The sequence below is a fragment of the Nerophis ophidion genome, linkage group LG22 (assembly GCF_033978795.1).
Source record: "Nerophis ophidion isolate RoL-2023_Sa linkage group LG22, RoL_Noph_v1.0, whole genome shotgun sequence".
In the NCBI taxonomy this organism is placed as follows: domain Eukaryota; kingdom Metazoa; phylum Chordata; class Actinopteri; order Syngnathiformes; family Syngnathidae; genus Nerophis; species Nerophis ophidion.
The window spans coordinates 38,889,859-38,898,169 of record NC_084632.1 but is presented as its reverse complement, the minus strand read 5'-3'; positions in this window follow the sequence as shown (position 1 = coordinate 38,898,169).

Genomic DNA, 8,311 nt, shown 5'->3' with positions numbered 1-8,311 from the left:
GGTTCGTGACCTTCAGCTCTCACTGGATCGGTTCGCAGCCGAGTGTTCAGCAGCTGGAACGAGAATCAGCATTTCCAAATCTGAAGCCATGGTTCTCAGCAGGAAACCGGTGGTTTTTTCAGTCCAAGTAGAGAACGAGACTCTGTCCCAGGTGGAGGAGTTTAATTATCTCGGGGTCTTGTTCACGAGTGAGGGAAAGATGGCAAAGGAAATCAGCCGGAGAATCGGAGCAGCTGGGGCAGTATTGCAGTCTCTCTGCCGCACTGTTGTGACGAAACGAGAGCTGAGCCAGAAGGCAAATCTACATTCCTACTCTCACCTATGGCCATGAAATGTGGGTCATGACCGAAAGAGTACTATCGCGGATACAAGCGGCCGAAATGAGTTTTCTCAGAAGGGTGGCTGGCATCTCCCTTAGAGATAGGGTGAGAAGTTCAGTCACCCGAGAGAGACTCGGAGTAGAGCCACCGCTCCTTCGCTTGGAAAGGAGCCAGCTTAGGTGGTTCGGGCATCTCGTGCGGATGCGTCATGAGCGTCTCCCTAGGGAGGTCCTCGTTTCACGTCCCACTGGGAGGAAACCCCGCGGCAGGCCAAGGAACAAGTTGGGGGAATCCATCTCCTCTCTGGCCTGGGAACGCTTCGGGATCCCCCAAGAGGAAGTTGCTATTGTTGCTCTGGAGAGGGAATTCTGGGGGTCTCTGCTGGAGCTGTTGTCCCCACGACCCGATTCCGGATAAGCGGTTGAAGATGGATGGAAGGATAATACAAATTTAACTTGCACATTTCATATAGAGTAATAAACCGACTCCGGTCTGCCACACCGGAGTCTGTTTGGAGGGACTGGAGGAGATGCGGATGAATGGGACGGAGAGGCTTCGCGGTGTCTTGGCTGGGTGAGCAGGTGTCGGACACCTCAGTCTCCTTGGACGTATCATCGCTCATCCATGCGGACTGGACACTGGCCGAGAGTGGAGTTGGCTGTCTTGGTTGCTTTGTTGGGTCTGCTCCTGTGTCTGGCCATGCTCCCTCCACCCCAGCGAACGATGGTGTGGAACACCGCAGAGGCCACCACAGTGGATATGTTTCATTTACGTTTTATTCATAGCTGTATGTAGAAGTGTCTGGTTGTATCTGCTGCTTTAATGTCTTTAAGGTCCTCTGTGTTCTTTGATGTTTGATGTTTCCCTCTTACACACATGAAAGAGGGATGTGTACTATGGCTACGAGTTGTTGTTTTTTTCCCTTGGCCTCAGTCTGCACCCCCTCTCCAGGGCCCAGGCTAAGACCGATTTTTTTATTTTATTTTAATCTTCTATTTTTTCCCCCTCTCTTTGAACCACATCTAAACTACTCTAATGTCACCTGGTGTAATACCTCCCCGAACTACCTGCACAAATTAGAATCCATGCAAAAGAAAATCATACGATCCGTGTCATGGTCCAAGTTTAATGCCCCCACTCGACATCTATTCCATAATTATCATCTCTTAAGACTGACAGAGTTTGATATTTATCCCAATGCTTGTCTAACCTATCAAGTCATCCACAGGCTGAATCTCAGGCTCTGTTGCTTGGTTCCTATCTGCCGTCCCCAGCATGCCCACAACACTCGTAACTTGGACCTGATATGAGGTAAACATCGTCTACTGGCTTGTACTTCCTGAAGTGTTGTATCCAGGGGACCAAAGATCTGGAACCGGCTTGATGAGAGCCTCAGGATGTTGTATTCATTCTCCATCTTCAAAGAGAAACTGAAATCATAACTATTAACCACCTATCTCTAATGGCTCATGTGGGGTAGACTACTGTTGGGTTGTGTGTGGTATGTATGTATGTGTAGCTTGCTTTTGTGCTCGTATTTTGTGTTTATCACATCACGTTCTTGTGCTTACCACCATGTTTCACTATTCCATGCATATACTGACCTCTGGACCCCCTGCTAAAAGCTTTTTCTAGCTTATCTGGGACACCTTTTGACTTACCACCATCCTTAAATGGATATCCACTACTGTTGTGATTGTAATTAATATTGTGAATAAACTTGAACTTTAAAGGCCTACTGAAACCCACTACTACCGACCACGCAGTCTGATAGTTTATATATCAATGATGAAATATTAACATTGCAACACATGCCAATACGGCCTTTTTAGTTTACTAAATTGCAATTTTAAATTTTGCGCAAAGTATCCTGTTGAAAACGTTGTGGTATGATGACGGATTGTAGCGGATATTTTGTTCCAGCCCGATCCCAGCTATACGTCGTCTGCTTTAATCGCATAATTACACAGTATCCTGGACATCTGTGTTGCTGAATCTTTTGCAATTTGATCAATTAATAATGGAGACGTCAAAAAAGAAAGATGTAGGTGGGAAGCGGTGTATTGCAGCTGCCTTTAGCAACACAAACACAGCTGGTGTTTCCTTGTTTAAATTCCCGAAGGTGAAGCTTTACTATGGAACAGAGAGGTTAAGCGAACATGGTTCTCTACCACATGTCAACCGGCAGGTTTTGGTGAGAAAATTGTGGTAATAAGTCTGCTTTTACCGTAGACATGAGGCAGCTGCGGACTCTCTTGCCTCCTCCGACCGGCCGCCCCTGAAAGCTCAGCCCGGCCCAACCGGCTGCCTCCGCTTCGCCTCGTCGAGAAACGTGGCTTCCCTCAGAGACATTGGTGGTCACCACACCCCTCTGACTTTCAGGTACGACTATACCATCTCACTAAAACACTAGTAACACAATAAGCAGATAAGGGATTTTCCAGAATTATCCTAGTAATTGTGTCTAATAACATCTGAATGGCTCCCACTGCCCTGTCTTTTTTTGTTTGTTTGTTTCCTAGTCCTTCACTCTCACTTTCCTCATCCACAAATCTTTCATCCTCGCTCAAATTAATGGGGAAATCGTCAATTTCTCGGTCCGAATCGCTCTCGCTGCTGGTGGCCATGATTGTAAACAATGTTCAGATGTGAGGAGTTCCACAACCCGTGACGTCACACGCACATCATCTGCTACTTCCGGTACAGGCAAGGCTTTTTTATTAGCGACCAAAAGTTGCGAACTTTAACGTCGATGTTCTCTACTAAACCCTTTCAGAAAAAATATGGCAATATCGCGAAATGATCAAGTATGACACATAGAATGGACCTGCTATCCCCGTTTAAATAAGAACATCTCATTTCAGTAGGCCTTTAACTTACTAGTGGTTGTTGGTAATTTCACAACTTAATTTGACCTTGTGAAAAAAAGTATTTTGTTTGTGGCCTCATTTCGGTTTCGGTCTTGAACTGAGGCATATACGATCGTCCCTGGACAGAAAGGTGACTGACTATTTGGATGTTATGTCATGCCTAGAGGGTTTTCTTCAAGTTCAACAAAATATTTAGAAAGTATTTTGCTATGCTCTAGTTATGAAACTATAAAATTTATATTGAATAATTCCTACTTTGCGGAAATTAATTTAGCCAATTAATAGCGATAAACGAGAGATTGCTGCATTCATTTGTAAAATCATGTATGATAAATAAACAAAAAGACTACATTGAAAACTATTATTCAGTTCAATCTAAAATGTCCAATATGTGGTTATATTCCTGATAATTTCCAATGTTTGTATGAAAAATGTAATCGTGGAACTATGGATTGTAGCGTCCCGGAAGAGTTGGTACTGCATGGGATTCTGGGTATTATTTATGTTGTGTTGCGGTGCAAATATTATCCTGAAATGTGTTTCTCATTGTTTAGTAGGTTTCACTATATGGCACATGTTTACGACAGTGATGGCGATAACAGTCTGGATGGTTCGCGTCCCCTTTGGTCCGGATGACACGATATCGAATATTTCCAAAAACAATTTGAAATGTGGACTCGTCAGACCACACTCGTCACACTTTTCTACTTTCATTCAGTCCATCTTCGATGATCTCAGGCCCAGAGAAGCCGGCGGCGTTTCTGGATGTTGTTGATAAATGGCTTTCGCTTTGCATAGTAGAGCTTTAACTTGCACTTACAGATGTAGCGACAAACTGTATTTAGTGACAGTGGTTTTCTGAAGTGTTCCTGAGCCCATGTGGTGATATCCTTTAGAGATTGATGTGGGTTTTTGATGCCGTGCCATCTGAGGGATCGAAGGTCACGGTCGTTCAATGTTGGTTTCCGGCCATGCCGCTTACGTGGAGTGATTTCTCCAGATTCTCTTCACCTTTTGATGATATTATGGACCACAGATGTTGAAATCCCTAAATGTCTTGCAATTGCACTTTGAGAAACGTTGTTCTTAAACTGTTTGACTATTTGCTCACACAGTTGTGGACAAAGGGGTGTACCTCGCCCCATCCTTTCTTGTGAAAGACTGAGCATTTTTTGGGAAGCTATTTTTACACCCAATCATGGCACCCACCTGTTCCCAATTAGCCTGCACACCTGTGGGATGTTCCAAATAAGTGTTTGATGAGCATTCCTCAAATTTATCAGTATTTATTGCCACCTTTCCCAACTTCTTTGTCACTTGTTGCTGGCATCAAACTCTAAAGTTAATGAGTATTTGCAAAAAAAAAATGTTTATTATTTTGAACATCAAATATGTTGTCTTTGTAGCATATTCAACTGAATATGGGTTGAAAATTATTCGCAAATCATTGTATTCCGTTTATATTGACATCTAACACGATTCCCCAACTCATATGGAAACGGAGTTTGTACATTAATTTAGCATGTGAACTTTTAGCTGACGTTGAGACACCATCTGATGGTCAATGAGACAAACTAAACTCAGTGGCCATTCATTATACTTTCATCAAAATACAGGACAGCTGTTAATTATAAGTCACAATCCAAACAACCTTCCCTAGTCATGGGGCAGGGGAAAAAAAGCATTCCGCACAAAAATTCAACAAACATGGTCACCGAACTTTATATATACTAAATACTACATATCGTTTAAATCCATTACAAGGGATGATGGGAAAAATGCAAAACACTTTTTCAATGTTTGGTGCATTTTGGCTAGTTGATATTTAGGATTGATCACAAAACTTTAAGAAGGTTGTCAGGTAAGTAAACAATGTGGGAGTTGAACCTTCACATACTTTTAATAACCAGTTAGAATACATACTGCAGAGTTCTTGCACCTCCGGGTTCTCTGGACCACCAAGGACGGACATGACAGGCTTGACGGTTCTGTGTTTATTTTGCAATAACGGATCGCTCTGCTTTTCAGCAATCGCCTCTCGTGACGGTCTCGCTCTTCCGGTTGCTTTTCAGCCATCCGCTCTCGTCTCCGTTTCCGTCTCGCTTTCGTTCGTGCTCGGGTTTTCTCTTCACCATCAACATTTCCAGCTTCTTCCTTCCCGACTGCTGCCTTTTTATAGAGTGACAGGTAATCAGATAAACGCGCACGGATGGGCAATCTACGCACCTGTAGCCGCCTCGCTGCAGGTCCGCAGGCCACGCCCCCTCACACATACTAATTATATATCAATTATAATATAATTTTATATATACATACAGTCCATACATCTCGTTGCTTTGTGCCTGAATGCGGGAGCTGGAGCATATATTTAGATGAGGTCTGTGATATACTTTCCAAGCTTTTAAAAAACAAACAATAAAACGAGCAGGAAGCCGATGCAGGAACATTTTTGGTTGCTGTACATCTCGTGCCGCACGGTTGGTTAAAGTCCATTTGGACTTATTCCAGCGTAAAATGCATTACACTAGTCGAGACGCGATGCGATAAAAGTTTGCGTGTCCTCGTCAAATTTTTCCAAGAGAGAGATAAGATTTGATTTCTGATGACAGCCGGAGATGATAAAAACTGGATTTGTTTGTCTTACCTTAAACTTCTTTAAGACTGGTGGAGTTGGGAACATACAGAGCTCTTAAGTCAACTGTTGTCTTTATTATAAGAAAATGGAAGAGTTTTGGGAACAACAGCAACTCAGCCATAAAGGGGTAGGCCATGTAAACTGACAGAGAGGGGTCAGAGGATTCTGAAGCGCATAGTGAAAATACTTTCTGCACAATCAGTTGCTACATACCTCCAAACTTAATGTGACTTTCCAATTAGCCCACGTACAGCACGCAGAGAGCTTCATGGAATGGGTTTCCATGGCTGGGCAGCTGAATCTAAGCCATAAATCACTGAGTCCAATGCAAAGCGTCGGATGCAGTGGTGTAAAACACGTTGCCCTGGACTACAGAGCAGTAGGGACGTGTTCTCTGGAGTGATGAATCATTCTTTTTTAATCTGGCAATCTGATGGACGAGTCTGGGTTTGGAGGTTGCCAGGAGAACGGTACATTTCGGACTGCCGGGTGTGAAATTTGGTGGAGGAGGAATCATGGTGTGGGGTTGTTTTTCAGGAGTTGGGTTCCAGTGAAAGGAACTTTGAATACTCCAGGATACCAAAACATTTTGGACAATTCCATGCTCCCAAGCTTATGGGAACACTTTGGAGCGGGGCCCTTCTTCTTCCAACATGACTGTGCACCAGTACACAAAGCAAGGTCCATAAACACATAGCGTTTAAGTCTCACCTTAAAATTCATTTGTATACTCTAGCCTTTAAATAGACCTCCTTTTTAGACCAGTTGATCTGCCGCTTCTTTTCTTTTTTCTCCTATGTCCCCTCCCTCCCTTGTGGAGGGGGTCCGGTCCGATGACCATGGATGAAGTACTGGCTGTCCAGAGTCGAGACCCAGGATGGACCGCTCGCCGGGACCCAGGATGGACCGCTCGCCTGTGTATCGGTTGGGGACATCTCTACGCTGCTGATCCGGCTCTGCTTGGGATGGTTTCCTGTGGACAGGACTCTCGCTGCTGTCCTGGATCCGCTTTGAACTGAACTCTCGCGGCTTTGTTGGAGCCACTATGGATTGAACTTTCACAGTATCATGTTAGACCCGCTCGACATCCATTGCTTTCGGTCCCCTAGAGGGGGGGTTGCCCACATTTGAGGTCCACTCCAAGGTTTCTCATAGTCAGCATTGTCACTGGCGTCCCACTGGATGTGAATTCTCCCTGCCCACTGGGTGTGAGTTTTCCTTGCCCTTTTGTGGGTTCTTCCGAGGATGTCGTAGTCGTAATGGTTTGTACAGTCCTTTGAGACATTTGTGATTTAGGGCTATATAAATAAACATTGATTGATTGATTGATTGATAGATGACAGAGTCTGGTGTGGATGAACTTGACTGGCCTGCACAGAGTCCTGACATAAACCCTATAGAACACATTTGGGATGAATTAGAACGGAGACTGAGAGCCAGGCCTTCTCCACCAACCTCACCGATGCGCTTTTGGAAGAATAATGGAAAATTCCTATGAAGACACTCCGCAACCTTGTGGACAGCCTTCCCAGAAGAGTTGAAGTTGTAATAGCTGCAAAAGGAGGAGATACATCATATTGAACCCTATGGGTTAGGAATGGGATGACACTTCAAGTTCATATGTGAGTCTAGGCATACTTTTGGCAATAGAGTGTAAATAGCCAATACTGACAGTGCACTACATTGTAGTGCACTCAAAGGACACAGCTTGCTGCTGCACGTACTAAAGTAGTCAAGAAGTCTGTGTTGTTGGTTTTTTTTTTGTTTTGTTTTTATTTCCAGTGTGTTTTGCCTTGCTTTCAGTAAGTACGCAAAGAAGGTATTTAACAGGTTGTGAATAAGTGCACTTGAACGTTCCGTGACCCACGGTTTCGCTTGTCCAAGGACTGCAAGGCCGTCTGAGAACGATTCTATTTTTGGCCCCGGTGTTTACACACTCGCGCGCTCCACTCGTCCGTCACTAAGATTCCTGGAGGCAAGAAATGAAAACCTGCAGGTTTTACTACAAGCCGCTCGGCAGCACGCTCGGTCGCACATCACGCCTGACGTCAAAACAAAACGGCCGCGCGAAGAAAGACTTCATTGTGAATCTTTCACAACTCGGCGACTTTGTAGCCGCGTGGAGCGCCTTTGTTGTGTTTCTGTTTTGCATTCACAAAGTGTGTAGTAGTACCGTACTTTCCGGGCTATAAAGTGCGCCGTTCTTTAAAGGGGAACATTATCACCAGACCTATGTGAGCGTCAATATATACCTTGATGTTGCAGAAAAAAGACCATATATTTTTTTAACCCATTTCCGAACCCTAAATGGGTGAATTTTGGCGTATTAAACGCCTTTTTGTTTATGGCACGCATCAAGTTAAATCAGCTCTGTTATTTTAAGTTTTTTCGACTGTTTTCCGGTACCTTGGAGACATCGTGCCTCGTGGGTGTGTTGTTGGTGGGTGTAACAACACGATCAGGGACGGATTCAAGTTGATTTACGT